Source organism: Chiloscyllium punctatum, chromosome 29, assembly GCF_047496795.1.
Source record: "Chiloscyllium punctatum isolate Juve2018m chromosome 29, sChiPun1.3, whole genome shotgun sequence".
Taxonomy (NCBI): Eukaryota; Metazoa; Chordata; class Chondrichthyes; order Orectolobiformes; family Hemiscylliidae; genus Chiloscyllium; species Chiloscyllium punctatum.
This window is the reverse complement of record NC_092767.1, coordinates 11439193-11458560: the sequence shown is the minus strand read 5'-3', so window position 1 is coordinate 11458560 and position 19368 is coordinate 11439193.

Genomic DNA, 19368 nt, shown 5'->3' with positions numbered 1-19368 from the left:
TGTGCAGAGGGAGCTGGGTTTCCTTGTACATGAATCAGAGGAAGTTGGTTTGAAGGTGCAGCAGGTAAATAAGACAGTGAAGGGAATATTGTCCTTCATTGCTAGAGGGATGGTTATGCTGCAGCTGTACAGGGTGCTGGAGGGGCCACACCTGGAGTACTGTGTACAGGTTTGGTCTCCTTACTTCAGGAAGGATGCACTGGCACTGGAGAGGGTGCAGAGAAGGATCACTAGTTTGAGTCAGGATTTCAGAGGGTTGACGTATGCGGAGAGATTGAGAAAACTAGTTCTATACTCATCGGAATTTCGAAGTATGGGGGGTTGGATAGGAAAAAAATTGCAATTATGAAGGGAGTAGATAAACTAGAAGCAGGGAGGTGATTTCCACTGGGGACGGAGCAAACTAGGGAGCAGAGAGTCAAAATAAGGGGATATCAGATTTAGGACTGAGTTCAGGATGGACTTCTTCAGATAAATCTGTGAATCTGTGGAATTTGCTGCTGAGTGCAGCAGTTGACGTTATCAGTTTGACTATCGTTAGGTCAAAAGGTAGATTTGTGAGCAGGAAAGGAATTAAGGGTTATGGTGAGAGAACAGGAAAGTGGAGCTGAGGCCATGAAAAGATCAGCCCTGATCTTATTGAATGGCAGAGCAGGCTTGAGGGGCCAGGGAGCCTACTCCTGCTCCTATTCCTTCTGTTCTTATGTTCCCACTTTCCAGCTGTCCCTTTACCTGGGAATAGCAAAGAAATATTGAAAGTTCTCGCCTTGTACCGTCAAAATTCGAATTGTCCAATTTAGGACACCATTTAGATCTGGTTTATTATTTTCTGTAACTATTTTAAAACTAGCAGAATTATCAGAGAATCCGGAGAGTGTGGAAGCAGGCCATTCGGCCCATCACATCCACACTGACCCTCAAAGCCTCCTACCTTAAACCTGTAACGCTGCATTTCCCATGGCTAATCCACCTAGCCTTCACATCCCTGAACAATATGGGCAATTCAGCCTGGAATATCCACCCAACCTGCATATCTTTAGATAGTGGTGGGAAACCACAGCAAACAGACGAAACCCACACAGGTAATAACAACAAGGTGATCATCCCTTTCTTATTTCCCAGGTCAACCTAAATCACTTCGCTGGACGTAATCTCAGAATATCCTCCCTCAGCACAACTGTAATGCTACCCCTAATGAAAAAGGCCACTCTGCCTCCTCTCATGTCCCCCTTTCTATCCTTCCTCTTGCATCGATACCCTGGAACATTACGCTGCCAGTCCTACCCATCTCTGAGCAACGTTTCTGTAATACTCATGATATCCCAGTGCCACATTCAAAACCATACCCTGAGCCCATCTGCCTTCCCTGTCAGGCCTCTTGTTTTGAAGCAAATGCAGTGTAACTTGTCAGTTCTACCTGGTTCTGTGCCTTACCCTTGCCTGGCTTGACTGTCTGACTTCTGAACTGTACCAGCCTCAGACTTCCCTCTTTTCTCACTATCTCTTTGAGTTTACCCACACTCCCTCACTGGTTTAATGACTCCTGAGTAGCACGAGCAAATCTCCCTGCCTGGATATCCGACACCTTCCAATTCAGGTACAATCCATCCTTCGTATGCACATCAACTCTACTCAAGAGGAGATTACAATGATCAAAAGATGTGAATCCTTCTGCCCTACACCAGCTCCTTAGCCAATCATTCATCTCCTCCATCCTGCTATTCCTAGTCTCACGAGCATGTAGCACCTGGAGTAATCCACATATTATGACCGAGGACCTGGTTTATTATGTTCCAGGCTAATTTGCTATATTCTCTCATCAGGTTTTTTTCCCCTTCTTATGTCATTGGTACCAATGTACAATGACCTCCCACTGGTCATTCTTTCCTTTGAGAATATTCTGCTACCTGTCCGAAACATCCTTGACCCTAGCACCAGGGAGGTACCACCCCATTCTGATGACTCACTGTCAGCTGCAGAAACAGCAGTCTGTGCCCGACTAGAAAGTCCCTTGTCATCCTTGAGCGTTTGGAATCTGATAGACCTCTCATTATAGTGGAGCCAATCTCAGTATCAGTCACTTGGCTGTCAGTGCAACATTCCCTCAAAGTCTATGATAACCTACATTATCCAAAACAGTAAACTTGTTTGAGATGGGGATAGCCACAGGAGACCCATGGCTGAAAAAATGTGTTGCTGGAAAAGCGCAGAAGGTCAGGCAGCATTAAAGGAGCAGGAGAATCGACGTTTCGGGCAGAAGCACTTTTCGAGCAAAACATTTTTCAGCTCTGATCTCCAGCATCTGCAGTCCTCACTTTCTCCACAGGAGACTCATGCTCTACCTACCTCCCTCTCCTACCTTTCCGAGAGGTAACCCATCTACCTGACTGTATCTGCAGTTTTCCGGCCTGAAACTGCCACCTATCACACACCCTGACTCTTGTAAATTCTTCATTACCATTAAGCACCGCTCCATCTGATCCATGTGATCTAAGAGGATTTGCATCACTTCCTGCAGGCTATCATCAGGATCATTCAAACTCCCCCTACTCTCCTCCAGGAAGCGCACATCACTGTACAAATGGCCATCTCTGCACCTTAATCTGTAGACCCATAAAAAGGCAGAGTCTTACAGCTTTACAAAAGACTACTCTCGAATACATTGGTACCTGTGTTTTACATTTAAAACATTCAACCAAAAGATCATAACAGAGGCACTTAAACTAGTAAACACTCACCCTACTGAATGTTGCGGATTTTAAAAGTAAAGCAGAGTAAGATTTACCTTTTAATAGACTGAAACCCACTGAGCTGATCCCCGGCTGCGAGTCACAGACATACAGCACGGAAACAGACCCTTCAGTCAAACTCTTCCATACCGACCAGATATCCAAACCTAATCTCGTCCCATTTGCCAGCACTTGGTCGATATGCCTCTAAACCCTTCCTATTCATATACCCATCCAGATGCCTAATAAATGTTGCAATTGTAGCAGCCTTCACAACTCCCTCTGGCAGCTCGTTCCATAAACGCAACACCGTCGCATGAAAACGTTACCCCTTAGGTCCGTTTTACATCTTTTCCCTCTCATGCTAAATCTATGCCCTCTAGTTCTAGACTCCCTCACTCCAGTGAAGGTACCTTTTCTATCTATCTGATGCATGCTCATGATTTGATCAACCTCTGAGATCACTCCTCAGCCTTTGACACTCCAGGGAAAACAGCCCAAGCCTGTACAGCCTCTCCCTAGATCTCAAACTCTCCAACCTTGGCAAGATCCTTATAAATCGTTTGTGAACCTTTCAACTTACACAACATCCTTGTGCTAGGTGGAGAACAGAATTGCGCACAATATTGCAAGAGTGGCCAGACCAATGTCCTGAACAGCTGCAACATGACCTCCCAACTCTCGTACTCAATACGCTGACCAATAAAGGAAATCTTACCAAACACCTTCACGAACCTATCTACCTGTGCTTCTAATTTCAAGGAGCTATGAACCTGCACATCAAGGTCTCTTTGTTCAGCAATACTCCCCAGGACCTGACCATGATGTGTATCAGTCCTGCGAAGCTTTGCTTTTCCAAAATGCAGCACCTCGCACTTATCTGAATTGAACTCCATCTGCCACTGCTCAGCCCATTTGCCCATCTGATCAAAATCCCATTGAAATTGGAGGTAACCTTCTTCAGTGTCCACTACACCTCCAATTTTGGTGCTATCTACAAACTTACTAACTATACCTCCTGTGTTCACATCCAAATCATTTATATAAATGATGAAAAGTAGTGGACCCAGCACCGATCCTTGTCGAACGCCTTCCTGAAGTCCATATAGATCACATCTAGTGCTCTTCCCTCCTCAATCCTCTTTGTTACTTCTTAAAAACCAGATCGAGTATGTGACACATGATTTCCCATGCAGAAAGTTATGCTGACTATCCTTAATCAGTCTGTGCTTTTCCAAATACACGCAAATCCTGTCGCTCAGGGCTCCCTCCAACACCTAGTCTAGCACAGCGTCTGTAGTTCCCGGGTTTGTCCAAACCGCTCTATTCACCAAAGCGGTGTCCTGTCCCCTTTTTGCCTTTCTGATTTTACTCTGAAGTATGCTCCTCTTGCCTTTATACTCGAAGGATGTTTGTGATTTTTGGATTGGAATAAATGCAAAATATTACATCTTTGTAAAACTAACGAGGGCAGGAATTACACTGATTAAAAGTTGGGCCTCGGATCGTGATTTGGAACAAAGAGACCGAGGGGTTCAGATCTTTGAACTATGTGTCACATGCAGACAGGGTGGTTCAGAAGGGCTTTAGCACACTTGCCTTCATTGCTCAGATTTTTGAATATAAGAGTTGGGACGTTATGTTGAGGTTGTACAGGATGTCGCGGAGGCCTCTTCTGGAATTCTGGAATACTGTCCCCAGTTCTAGTTGTGCTGTTATAGGAGGAATATTATTAAATCGGAGCAGGTTCAGAAGAGATTTACCAGGATGGTAATGGGAACGGAGGGATTTAATTATAAGCAGAGTCTGGAGAGGCTGGGTCCTTTTTCACTGGGGCACAGGAGGCTGAGGGGTGATCTTATGAGAGGTTTATAAAATCCTGAAGAGTTTCAGTAATGTGAATAGCAGATGCCCTTTCCAGGAGGGCCGCGATTCAAGATTGGGGACATACTTTTTAACGTGAGAAAAGGAAGGCTTTAAAAAGAATTTCTGGATTTTATTTTTGGTTTCTGCACACAGAGTGGTTCACACGTGGAATAAACTTGCAGAGGACATGGTAGCTGTGAATATATTTACAATTTAAGTGTGGCACAGTGGCTCAATGGTTAGCACTGCTACCTCTCAGCGCCAGGGACACAGGCTCAATTCCTGTACTGGGTGACTGTCCATGTGGAGTTTGCATATTCTTCCCCATGAGAGCGCGGGTTCCTCCAGGTGCTGCCGTTTCCTCCCACAATCCACAGATGTACAGGGTAGGTGAACTGGGCGTGCTCAATTGCCCATAGTGTTCAGGAATGATTGGGTTGAGTGAATTAGTCAGGGTTAATTGTAGAGCAAAAGGGTAGGGGAATGGGATTCTATTAGGAAAAAAAAAAACATTTGGACCCGTATATCAATAGGGAATGCTAGGATGGACTTGGACCAAGTGGAGGCAGGTGCGATTAGTTCAGTTCGAATTTATGGTCGACACGGACTGGTTGGACCACAGGGTCTGTGTCGATGCTGTGTAACTTTCTGACTCGTTATCTCTGTAAATTCCTCTCTGTTTGGAACTCTCCCTATCAGTGCCACCCCATCCAGCCTTACAAATCCTCCTCATCTCTGTAAGTCCACTCCAGCCTCAAAATCAAAAGAACCTCTATCACAAATATCTCTATCTCTGTAACATCCTCCATCCTCACAATCCTTTCCAACTTGCATCTCCTCCAGCTTCATTATCCTCCCCATGTCTAATCCCCTCCAGTCTCTCAAAGCTCTGCTATATGTGCCTTTCTTTATTTCCAGCTTTCAGGATGCCCAATGTTTATTTCTCACTTGATGATTGCCCTTTACAATTCCTGCGCTGAGCTTCTGAATTTGCTTTTAAACCTCTGTGTCTCACTTTCCTTCCAAACATATCGACCAATCACGTGTCATCTATTCTAGTATCACCTTTTCTGACCTGATGTCCAATGGAGCCTGTCATATTCCTATAATAAACATCTCAGTGGTCTACAGAACAGAAAAACGCTCTGGTGGTCCATCAGGTCTGTGAAAAAGAAAACTACCACCATACTACTATCCTCATCTATTTTCCAGTACTTATGGAAAAGTGTCAACTATCATGGCACAGCAAGTGCACACTAAATACATCTCAAATGTTTTGGGGATTTGTGTCTCCCACCCTCACAGACAGTGAGGTTTAGTGCAACTGGTGCTCGATGATGACATCACCCACAGGAACACAGAGCAGCTGGGTCTGTGCAAACCAGAGATCGCCCACACATTGGGAAGGATGGCAGGGTCCCTGAGAGGGGGCACAGGAGAGTTACCAGGATGGCTCAAGGAATGGGGGATTTTAGTTCCAGGGACATGGGTGTTGTTAATACAGATGGACTCCCATTCTCAACCTCTCCCCTTGCCTGGGCTGTGTTAACCTTCAGGTTAAACCACCACCAGACATCTCTCCCTAATGAGAGAGCATCCCTATGGTCTGGTAGGACAATGCTGACTTTACCTTTTACACCGTGATGGCACTGTGCATCGGGGGTGGAGAGAGGAAATGCTGAAGGTGGTGCATGGGACACCGCTCAGGCACAGTGCTTTGTCCTGGAGGATGTTCGCTTTCTTTAATACTGTTGAGGGCTGCACTGATGAAGGCAAGTGGAGAATGTTCCAACACGATCCTGATGTGTGCCTTATAGAGAGCAAACAGACATTGGGGAATCAGGGGTTTGGGAAAACAGATTGTTCTCCTTGTAGCAAAGGAAATTGAGGGGAGCTGAGAGACAAGTGCTTGCAAAACATATACATCAGGATGTTAAACCTTATACTCATCAACTCATCATAAAAGGATGACTGGACATATATTGAAGATTTTGGGGAGATCTATTGACAGGACGGTTTGATTCAAAGGAGAATTTTTATGCAGAAAATGGAATTGAGCTGGAACAAAATACTCACACACAGTGCAAATATCCAGGTCCTGATTAATGGAGTAATTCAATCAGAGTTTGGCGTTACAATGACTGAGATTCCTATCTGAACATCCACCTGTAGTATCCTGTAATACAAGTTTATAAAATCTGTCACTGTCAGTTCAGGTTAGAAACTCACACCATCCCCTCCTCCTGGTCCAGGATGACTGTACACATTACCCCTTGTGGAGATCAGCAATCAGTTCAGGGGGAAATCTGTGTGGGTTTCTATGAGTTTTCACCTTGGGACTTCATGTGACTGAACAGGGCAGAGCTTTGACACATGGGACAAACTGTTTATAATCCTTTTGGAAGTTTACTGTTCTACATTTTCTAGGAGATTCCCCTCTCATTCTTCTAAATCTTTCCAGGGAGCACCGGGCAGTGGGAAGCATGCTGAGTTGCTGTCAGTGAGATGCGGACAGCAGGATTTTATTCCCTTCCGTGCTGCCACTGTGCCTCATCAATAAGACATGGAGGGTGAAAGGCTCATGCAGCTTGATGGGCAAGTTGTCTCCATTCTGACAAATGGGCAGCAAGATCCTCCCAGTCACTCCAAAGAGTCTCTCTGAAAACACAGCAAATCAGCATGCTTCCCACTGTCCGGAGCTCCCTGGAAAGATTTAGAAGAATGAGGGGGGAATCTCCTAGAAAATGTAGAACAGTAAACTTCCAAAAGGATTATAAACAGTTTAAAGAGAGGGATTCGGAGAAGTGGACAAGTTGGTAAATGGAGCATAACTTGGGATAATGTGAAGTTGTTCATTTTGGAGGAGGTAATAAAAGAACAGAGGACTATTTAAATGGTGGAAACTGTAGGAACCTGCAACACAAAAGGGACCGGGGGTAACTGTGCAGGAAACACAGAAAGCTAGCACACAGTTACAACAGGTCATCAGGAAGGGAGATGAAACGTTGTTCCTTGTTTGAAGGGATTTGCAGTATAAGAGTTGGGAGTATATACCTGAGAGCCACATTATATAGTGCGAGTGAGACCACATATGGAGTAATGAGAGAAGGTTTGGTCCCTTTATTTAAGGAAATACATCACTTCATCGGAAACATTCAGAGAAGATTGACTGGGATGATCCCTGGTTTGCAGGGACTCTCTTTGAAGAAAAGGCTGAAGAAGTTGGGACTTGACTCATTGGATTTGGGGAAGAATGAGAGGGGATCTTATTGAAACATATAGGCTTATTAAGGGGTATGACAGTGTAAATACTGAGAGGATGTGTCCCATCATGAGGGAACCTGGAACCAGTCTCTGGGTCAGTTACAGAATCAAGGGTTCTGTTTTAGATTTGTCAACATTAATGCAACACAGACATGGGTAAGGGGTTTCAGTAGCAATGGAGCTGGGGTGAGGTGGAGAAAAGCAACATTTTAGAGATTGGAATTCCTGGTGTTTGCGATTATGTAGATGTCTGATTAGAAGGTCACTTTGGGGTCAGGATATGAGAGCAATATTGTGAAGTTCTGCCTCAGGCATTTCCCAGTAAGAGGGAGGGGCTCAGCAGTAAGGGAAAGGAATAGCAACTGAAGGCAATGGGTTTAACCATTGCAGTGTTTCATTGGACGAAATTGCAGCCAATCGAGTTGTAAGCGTTTGGTAAGCAGTTTGATGAATGGGTAACAGTGGAGCAATGGAGAGGGATGATCGGGAGAGAGAGCTGGGCATTGTCAGTGTACATGTGAAACCAATACGATGTCACCTCCTGGCAGTGTGTAGGTGAGATACAGGAGGGAACAAAGATAGATCCTGGATGGACACCACATACGAGGAATTCAGAAAGGAAAGGGAGAGTGGAGATGGAGCAGGATTTTCCAACAACCTTGAGGTCAAATATTAGTTCTTAGCAGAATTAGAGAGAAGGACATAACCAGAAAAGACAGACAGAACAAGGAACAATATTTGTGAATTGGGGAGGGGGAGTGATGGGGAGGAGCCCGACTCCAAAACTGCTATTTCTACATCAGTGACATCACCCAACTCCACCCTAGTCTCAGCTCATTTACTGAAATACTCATCCAGCCCTGTGTTATCTCCAGACTTCGTTATCCAAACACAGTCCTGGCCAGCCTCCCACATTCAACTTACATATAGGCTCAAGAGTATCTAAAACCCTACTGCCCAAGTGCTCACTTGTACCAAAACTTGTTGATCCATCAAAAGGCTCCTATTAACAAGCAACAATTTAATATTCTCTCCCTTGATGCAATTCCTGGCTGTGAACATCCCTGTCTCCCTGCACCACACAACCTGAGAGACCCCGATAACTCATTTTCTTTCAGACTCCCAAAGATGCATTTATTCATTGCTTCACCGGTCTGGCTGTTTCGACACGGTCAAGGGAACACTGTCTGGAATTCGCACCCTGACCCTCTCAGACTTGCTTTCCTCCTTTAAGGTATTCCTGAAAACCTGCTTATTTGGCAATACTTTTGATCACCTGACCCAATATCCCCATCAGAATGGGGACATGTCAGAAATTCTCAATTTCTGTGAAATTATAAAAATACAAACCGTTGTTGATTTGCACACACATTGTCAACTCTTCACTGTCGCTGAGTGAATAATCTGCAACATCTCTTACCCAAGTTAATTGTGGGAGCACATTCACCACACGAACTGCAGCTGGACAAGGAAGTCAAACATCACCCTCTCCACAGGCAATGGGACTCTGGCATTAATCACTGGTGTCTGTGGAGGGAGAAACACATAGTTGATATTTCAGGGAGTGCTAAATGCATGACAGGAAGTGAGAATGTTGCAGAATTTGATGGTCAGAAATGGAAGGAAAATGCACTCTTTTGTTGAAAAAAAGAATTATTCACTATCCAAGATACTGTGGAAAATTTAGTCCGTTGAGAGAGCAGCACATTGTCAGGGGTTGGGCAGCAGAGGAAAATTAACTTACAAAAGGTCTGTGAAAGTAACAGTAAAACACTAAACAAGCCAAACTGCCTGTGCCCAAAGACTTTAACTCCCCTTCCCGCTCCACCAAAGATATGCAGGTCCTGGGCCACCTCCACCGCCAAATCCCAGGCATCTGATGCCTGGACGAAGAACGCCTCATCATCTGTGTTCAGATCCTCCAACCACATGGGATCAATGTGGATTTCACCAGTTTCCTCATTTCCACTCCCCCACCTTATCCCAGATCCAGCCTTCCAATTCGGCACTGCCCTCTTGAGCTGTCCTACGTTTCCATCTTCCTTCCCACCAATCGGCTGCTGCCTGACCTGCTGTGCTTTTCCAGCATCACACTCTTTGACATTGAAAACATCCTGACTCTGACACTGTGTAAATCCTGCCCTATCACTCCCTACCAAGGAAGGCTGCGCATGCGTCCCCCTACAGCTTGCCCCTCTCAAAGTTGGCGGCCACACACCTGTCCCGTGGATCACTGCCCCCAATAAAGATGGCGGTGATCACTCACACCTTTCACCATTTGAAGCATTTTGCCATTTGCCACAAACACGGGCCTGGGATTTTCTAATTTGTGTTTTCCGATGTGCACTAAGTTCTGTAAAACGTCTCAGCCCGTTCCATTAAAATTTCCTTATCTTCCTGGTCAATATGTCTTTCCTTAACCATGCCCTGCACCTTCACACATTTCCAATGCCTTGGTCACAACATCACAGTGCTGCCAGTGAAGCTTATCACGTGGTATCACTTTATTCCTGATGAAGGGCTTTTGACCGAAACGTCAATTTCGCTGCTCCTTGGATGCTGCCTGAACTGCTGTTCTCTTCCAGCACCACTAATCCAGAAGCTTATCACGTGGGTGAGTGTAGCCACGCCCCTCATTCACTCAGACCAACCGGCACGACCTTGTCTTCCAGCCCCATCCCCATCCTCTTATTGGTCCTGTACTGAGATCAATCACCAGAGGCCCTTTGTGGGTTGGAGCATGCTCAGTGCTTCCTGCTTTTGCTGCTGTTCATCAGGTATAAGAGAGAGTGTTCATTCCTGTTTCTCCTCATGTCAGACATTAACAACAACGACCTGCATTGGATGGAGCCTTTCGCACTGACAATTCTGCTAAAGTGCTTCACGAATGCTGGAAACATTGATTAAAGAGAACAACTTTAAGATACATCTTTGAGGAGGAGTCCAGAGGGGGTTGGGAAGGATATTGAAGAGTTTTTTAGATCAGACAAACCGTCTAAAGAGCAACCCACCCAGACCCATTTCCCTACATCTAACACTACGGGCAATTTAGCGTGGCCAATTCACCTAACCTGTACATTTTTGGACTGTGGGAGAAAACCGGAGCACCCGGAGGAAACCCACGCAGACACTGGGAGAATGTGCAAACTCCACACAGACAGTTGCCGGAGTTAGGAATAGAACCCAGGTCTCTGGCGCTGAGAGGCGGCAGTGCTAACCACTATACCACCGTGCCGCCCATCTGCAGCTGTCCTCTGCAGCTCCAATCATGGAGTGATGTCTGTGGGAAACAGCTTACAACGGAGACAGTTAGTGGCTGACCATAGTTTAACAACCCCATGTCCTAGCCCCCCTACCCCCACACACCAGACCTTGTTCTCACAGCCTGCCATTACATACTACCAATGGTTAACCACTAACAGGCTCCAGTAACAGCTAGTCGCCCTCCCCCAGCCAGATCGTTATCCACTCCCTTCTTCTCGCTCTATCCCCACCTATCCTTTAATCCTTACATCCTCCCCTAAACCCTACCTGCTGCATGTAAACCAACATTTTTTCTCTCATTATCAGTTCTGAGGAAGGGACACTGGATCTGAAACTTTAACTCTGATTTCTCATCACAGATGCTGCCAGACCTGCTGAGCTTTTCCAGAACCTCCTGGTTGTTGTTTCTGATTTACATCTTCCACAGTTCTTTTGGTTTTTATTGACCGGGAGTTTGTAATTCAGGTCCCACAGCCTCTGTCCCAGTCTCTGCTGTCTCTCCCAACCCCAAACAGTGACACTGCGCCTGCACAGCTCATCGACAGGTGTCATCTTGTTGGCCACACACCTCATTCACTCTTATTGCCTGCAGGACCACACAGACTCTCCTCCCATTGGTCTGGAAGTGCCGTCAATCAGCCAGGCTCAATTGTGATGAGAGTGGAGGGCTCCTCCCTCTCTCTGCCCTGGGATGAGCTTCATCATTCACAGTGAATGGGACAGTATCACAGATACACACATCACAGGGCCTGGGGGCTATTCAGCCCATTGGGGCTGGACTCTCTCCCTCTGGAGATGCTGCAAATCTGTCTCAATTCCCCTTCTATTTGCCCACAGCCCCGCAAATCTTTCCTTAAAAATTAAAATTCCAAGTCTCTTTCAGAATGCCTGCTGAATCTGTGTCGTTCAGACTGTTCCAGATGCTCAGAACTTACCGAGTAAAATAGTGTTCACATTTTCACTTTGTATTATTTGCCAATTACTTGAAAGTAGTTACTAAAAGTTGGGACAGTGTTAACAATTCCTCTCTCTCCACAAATTCAAGACCTTGGAACCAAATCTGTACCAGGTCAAAATCACTGCTTCACCTTCTCAGCTCCAAGGACAATTATCTGTGCTGCAGCTTGCTCTCCACAAAAGAGGAACGCATCTTAGTTTATTAACGTCATAGACATATACAGCACAGAAACAGAACTTCGGTCCAATTCGTCCATGCCAACTAGGAATCCTAAACTACTGGAGTCCCATTTGCCAGCTATTGGCCTGCATCCATCAAAACCCTTCCTGTTCACGTACCCAATCGGATGCCTTTTAAATGTTGTGATTTTATCAGCCTCCACTACTGCATCTGGCAGCTCATTCCATACACACACCACACTCAGCTTGAAAACGTTGCCCTTAGATTCCTTTTAAATCGTTGCCCTCTCAACCATGTGCTCTAGTTTTGGACCCACCTAACCTCAGGAAAAAGAACCCCGGCTGCTCACCTTATCCATGCCCCTCGTGATTTTATAAACCTCCATGAAGTCACCTCTCAGTCTTGGACTCTCCAGGGAAATTAACCCCAGCCTATTCAGCCGCTCCCTTTAGCCCAAATCCTCCAAACCTGGCAACGTTTTGTAAATCTTGTCTGAACCTTTTCACGTTTCACAACATCCTTCCCAGAACAGGGAAATTCAAACTGAAAACAGAATACGAGAAGTGGCTTAATCAATGACTTTTAAATGTTGTAATTGTACTAGCCTCCACCCCTTCCTCTGACAGCTCACTCCAAACATGCACTGCCCTCAAACTGTCCAACTCTGGCAAAGTCCTTGCAAACATTTTCTGAAATGTTTCAAGTTTCACAACATCATTCCTGGAACTGAAAACGGAATTCCAGAAGAGGCTTAATCAATGTCTAGTACAGACACAACATGACGGAGAGCATAACAAAGACTGCATTCACTCCCTTACCTACATGTGACTCTACTTTCAAGGAACTATGTACCTGCACTCCAAGGTCTCTTTGCTCAGCAACACTCCCCAGGACCTTACCAGTAAGTGTATACGTCCTGCCCTGATTGGCCTTTACAAAATCCAACAGCTAACATTTATCGAAATTTAACTCTATCTGCCATTCCTTGCTCCACTGGCCCATCTGATCAAGATCCTGTTGTATTCTGAACTAACCTTCTTCGCTGTCAACTACACCTCCAATTTTGGTGTCTTGTGTAAAGCTACTAACCATACCTCATATATTCACATCCAAGTCATTTATTTAAGTACCCAATAATCGATCCTTGTTGCACACTGCTGCTCACAGGCCTCCAGTCCACAAAGCAAATCTCCATCATCACCCTCTGTCTCCTACCATGAAGCCAGTTTTGTACCCAAATGGCTTGTTCTCCCTTCATTCCATGTTATCTAACCCTGCTAACCAGTCTGCTTTGTGGAACCTTGTCGAATGTCCATATAAACAATGTTCACAGCCTGGTTTAATCAATTTTCTTTGTCACTTCAAAACACTCACTCAAGTTAGTGAGACACGATTGTGCACGTACAAAGCCACAGTGACAACAGTCAATGAGTATTCCTTACTTTTCCAAATAGATGGATATCCTGTCCCTCAGAATCCCTTCCAACAACTTGCCTGCCACTGACTTCAGGCTCACTATTCTCTTGTTCCATGGCCTCTCCTTATCACCTTTTTAAAATAATGGCACCTCACCTGTCGCTATCAATGATACAAATACCTCAGGAGAGGCCCAACAATCACTTTCCTAGATTTCCAGACAGTTCCGGGATACATCTGATCAGGTCCCAGGGCTTTATCTACCTTGATGCGATTCAAGACGTCCAGGAACACCTCCACTGTAACATGGATACTTTTCAAGTTCTCTCTGTTTATTTCCCCAAATTCTCGAGATTCCATATCTTTCTCCAGTAAAAAGGACGTGAAATATTTGCATATCTTTCCCACCCCCCGGTGGTTCCATAGACAGCCTCGTTAATCTTTAAGGGGTCCTATTCTCTGGTCCAGTTCAACTTTTGTCTGTGATATATTTGTTTAATCTCTTTGATTTCTACTTAAACCATTTCCTGAAGCTATTTCATGTCAAACAGCATCAGCAGCAAGCAACAGAGGTAAACAAATCCCACAACCAATAGATCAGATCGGAGCTCTGCAGTTCAGCCACACCCAGTTGTGAACGGTGATGGACAATTGAACAACTCTCTGGAGAAAACATCACAGATATCCCCACCCTTACTGATGGAGGGGTCTCACACACCCACGCACCAGATAAGATGACAGCATTTGCAGCAATCTGCAGCCAGAAGTGCAAAGTGGGATGATCCATCTCAGCCTTCTCCAGTGGTTTCTAACATCACAGATGTGAGTTTTAAGCCTGTATGATTCAGTGCGAATAACATCAAGAAATGGTTAAGTAGTGCAAAGGCTACGGGCCCTACCAATATTCTGGCAATAATACTGATGGTTTGAGCTCCAGAACTTACCACCCACCAAGCCAGGTACCGCTCCAGCACTGGCATCTACCGACAATGTGGAACATTGCCCAGGAATGTTCAACACAAAAACACAGGGCAACCCAACCCAGGCAATTTCCATCTATCAGTCCACACTCGATCAGCAGTAAAGTGATGGAAGATGTCATCGACAGGGCTATCAAGCAGCTGCTGCTCAGCAACAGACAGCTGAGTGACACTCATTTTAGGCTCCACCAGGGCCACTCAGCTCCCGATTGTGTTACTGCCCTGATTCACAACCTGGCAACTAACTGAATCCCAAAGGTGAGGTGTGGGTGACAGCCCAGTCCCACTCCAAGACTACGATTTCTAGTTGTGTAAAACCCTTTTCTCAGCTCATACACTCTCATCCACCCTGTGTTATCTCCAGACTTCAGTATCCAAACACACTCCTGGCCAGCTTCCCACATTCAATCTCCCTGTAATCTTAAAAACTAAATCTCTGCTGCCCAAGTACTCCCTCGTACCAAAACTTGTCGATCCATCAAAAGGCTCCTATTCATAATCAACAACATAGAGCCAAAGAGATGTACAGCATGAAAAACAGATCCTTCAATCCAACCCGTCCATGCCGACCAGATATTCCAACCCAATTCCGTCTCACCTGCCAGCATCCGGCCCACATCCCTTAATTTAAAATTCTCACCCTTGATTTAATTCCTGGTTGTGATCATCCCTAGCTCGCTGCATCTCACATCCTTGAAGATCTCGACAACCCATTCTGTTCGAGACTCCCAATGACCTGTTAATTGATTACTTCACCTGTGTGGCTGCTTTTACAGTTGCCAAAGCAACGTTTTCTGAAATTCGCAGCCAAAACCTCACAGGTCTGCTTTCCTCCTTGAAGACATTCCTCAAAGCCTGCTTATTTGGCAATGCTTTTGGTCACCTGACCTAATATCATCCTTCTCTGGCCTCATGTCTAAAGTTCCCAATAATATTTTTGTGAAATTATAAGCAGGATAATAAAACTACAAACTGTTCTTGATGTGGACATTACCTTCAAATCATCACTGTTGCTGTAATGAATACTCTGTAATGTCTCTTACCCAACCACATTGTGGGAGCACCTTCACCACTGCAGCTGTACAAGAAAGTCAAACATCACCCTCTCAACAAGCAACAGGGCTTTGGCATTAATCACTGGTTTCTGTGGAAGGAGAAACACAGTTGATGTTTCAGGGATTGCAAAACAGATTACAGGGAATGAAAATGGTGCAGAATGTGATCGTCAGAAATGGAAGGAAAATACACTTGCTTATTGGAAAAATGAATTCTTGACTGTCAAAGATTTTCCAGAAAAAAATTAATAAGCAGCACATGGTCAGGGGCTGGGCGGCAGAGAAAAATTAACTTACAAAAATGTCTGTAAAAGTAATTGTAAAATACTAAACACACCAAAAATACACCCATTGTTCGGTACTGAGCAAGCTAGATATTGACAAAGTGGTCATAAGGGAGCCCAGAGATGAAGCAAAGCTGTATAAGCTGTTATGATCCCACAGTCATCGAGATGTATAGCACCGACACAGACCCTTCGGTTTAACTCATCCATGCCAACAAGGTATCCGAACCTAATCCATTCCCATTTGTCAGCACTTGGCCCATATCCCTGTAAACGCTTCCCAATCATATCATGTGTCCATTTAGATGCCTTCAACAAGTTTTAATTGTACTAGCCTCCACCACTTTCTCTGGCAGCTCATTCCACTCACTGCATGAAAGAGTTGCCCTTCAGCCCCCTTTGAATTTTTGCCCCGTTCACCCTAAAGCAATGTCCTCTACTTTTGGAGACCACTACTCCAGGGAAAACATCTTGTTCATTTACCCTGTTCATGCTCCTCATGATTGTATAAACCTCCATAACATCACCGCTCAGCCAATGGCACTCCAGGGAAAACAGCCCCAGCCTTTTACGCCTCACCCTATAGCTCAAATCCTCCAACCCTAACAACTTCCTTGTAAGTCTTTTTTGAAACATTTCAAGTTTCACAGCACCCTTCTGATTGGAGGCAGGCCAGAACTGCACACAATATTCCAAAAGTGGCCGAACGAATGTCCTGTACAGCAACATGACCTCCCACATCCTATACTCAATGCTCTAACCAATAAAGGAAAATATACTGAACACCTTCTTCATCATCCTATCTACCTGCAACTTGACTTGCAAGGACTATGATCCTGCAGTCCAAGGTCTCTTTGTTCCGCAAGCGTCTCCAGGGCCTTGCCATTCAGTGTATAAGTCCTGGGCTGAAAAACGTGTTGCTGGAAAAGCACAGCAGGTCAGGCAGCATCCAAAGATCAGGAGAATCGACGTTTCGGACATGAGCCCTTCTTCAGGAATCCTGAAGAAGGGTTCATGCCCGAAATGTCGATTCTCCTGATCTTTGGATGCTGCTTGACCTGCTGTGATTTTCCAGCAACACATTTTTCAGCTCTGATCTCCAGTATCTGCAGTCTTCACTTTCCCCTAGTGTATAAGTCCTGCCCTGACTTGCTTTTCCAAAACGCAGCACCACACATTTATCTAAATTAATCCGTATCTGATCAATATCTCACTGTAACCTGAGGTAACCTTTTTCACTATGCACAATACCTCCAATTTTGAATGACATGCAAACTCAGTTACGACAGCAAGTCATTTAAATGAATGACGAAACAAATCCAGAAATAAACATCCATTACTCTGAGTGTGAATGTGTTCTGTGTAAATCCTGCCCAATGACTCTGTACCAGAGAAAGGCTGCACATGCGCCATGTTTGTAAACATGTTTGTAAAACCTCTCCGCTCACAGTAACACAGTTTTTCTCCCGTTTCCCTCTGTTTATTTATTTCTTTCCTTACCGTATCCTTTCGCTCCATAACTTCCCGATCATTCATTACAGCGACTCTCCTCAGCGCGCGAGGGTGATCAGGTGGTTTAGTCTAGTTCTGCCTCTAGTTCACTTTGATTGGTTGGAGGACCACCCTCCCGCCAGGTGTCCCATAAAACATCACGAGGGATATCTTGGTAATTGATTACTCTACTGGTGACTTAATTTTCCTATGTTCAAGCAAACCATCTCTTTAATTGTGAGCATCAGAAAAGGCTTTGTTTTGCCAGCAAGAAATAAATATGTGATTAACCTTTGTTCGTTTCATGTATAAGAACACTGAGACTCCTCTGCACCGCAGTTCTTTTTTTATCGATCGATTTTAACACTAGTGTGTCTTTTGATTCTTCCCAACAAAGTATATGACCTCGCATTCCCTACATGAAACTGCATCTGCCAAGAATACTCTAATTGTTGGAGGGAATCCTGAGGAACAGAATGTACATGTATTTGGAAAGGCAAGGACTGATTCGAGATTATTAACATGGCTTTGTGCGTGGGAAATCATGTCTCACAAACTTGATAATTTTTTTGAAGAAGTAACAAAGAAGATTGATGAGGGCAGAGCAGTAAATGTGATCCATACGGTCTTCAGTAAGGTGTTCAATAATGTTTCCCATGGGAGACTGATTGGCAAGGTTAGATCTCATGTAACAGCAGTGGACCTAACACCAACCCTTGTGTTACGGCGCCAGGACCTAAACACCAAGAAGAACATGTTACATCAACTACAACACTGTTTTCTGTTGGCAAGCCAATTACTGATCAAAGCTGGAAACTCTCCCATAATTCCATTCCTCCGCATTTTGTATAAAAGCCTATTGTGGGGAAACTTATCGAACAACTTGCTGAAACCCATATACACCACATCAACCGGGTTACTGTCATCTACCTGTTTGGTCACTTTGTCAAAAAAGTAAACGAGATTCGTTAAGCAAGGCCTAACCATCACAAAACTGTGCTGACTGTCCCTGATCAGATTATTCTTTGCGAGATGGTCATAAATCCTATCTATAATAACCTTTTCCAACACGTTACCAACAACTGCAGTGTATTCACTGGTCTGTAATTATCAGGGTTGTCTCTACGAAACCTTTTGCACAAGAGAACAACATATGCTATGCTCCATTCCACGGGCACTATTCCTGTAGACAACGATGATTTGACGATCAATTCCAAAGGCTCATCAATGTCTTCCCTTGCTTCCCAGAAGGTTCCTAGGACAGATCCCATCCGGCCCAGGGGACTTGTCTGTTTTCACAATCTTCAGTATTTCTATTACCTAATCCTTGTGAACCTCAATCTCTACTACACTAGACGCAAGTATCTCTGTATCTTCCTCGCCAACGTTTTCATTTCTATATCGAACACTGTCGAAAAATATTAATTTAGTGCTTCCCCTATCTCCTCTGACTCCACACAAAACTTCCCACTATTATCCTTGATTGTCCCAAATTTAACTCTCGTCATTCTTAGAGATAATGCTTTAAATACAGAACATTTCTGATGAAGAACTCGAATTTCCCAAGTCTAATCAAATTACCGGTCTGGTTTGCAAGATAAGCGTTCTGAACATCGAGTAGAAATTGTTCCAGCGGGAAAGCATTCACAACGTACGTCAGCAGGACACGAAGCGACGTGGGGAAACGCCAAAGAACTTCTCATCATTCAGCTTAACCACGCGGCCATGACGACAGACAAAGCTGCAATGTTGAGCAGTGACCAAATCAGCCGATATCTCATTGAAAGCTGCCGCTGACATGATGAGTTAAATGCTTCCATCTCCTTTCATACCTTTGCTGTCATTTGTAAGGTGCGAGACACCAATGTAAAAGAACAAAAG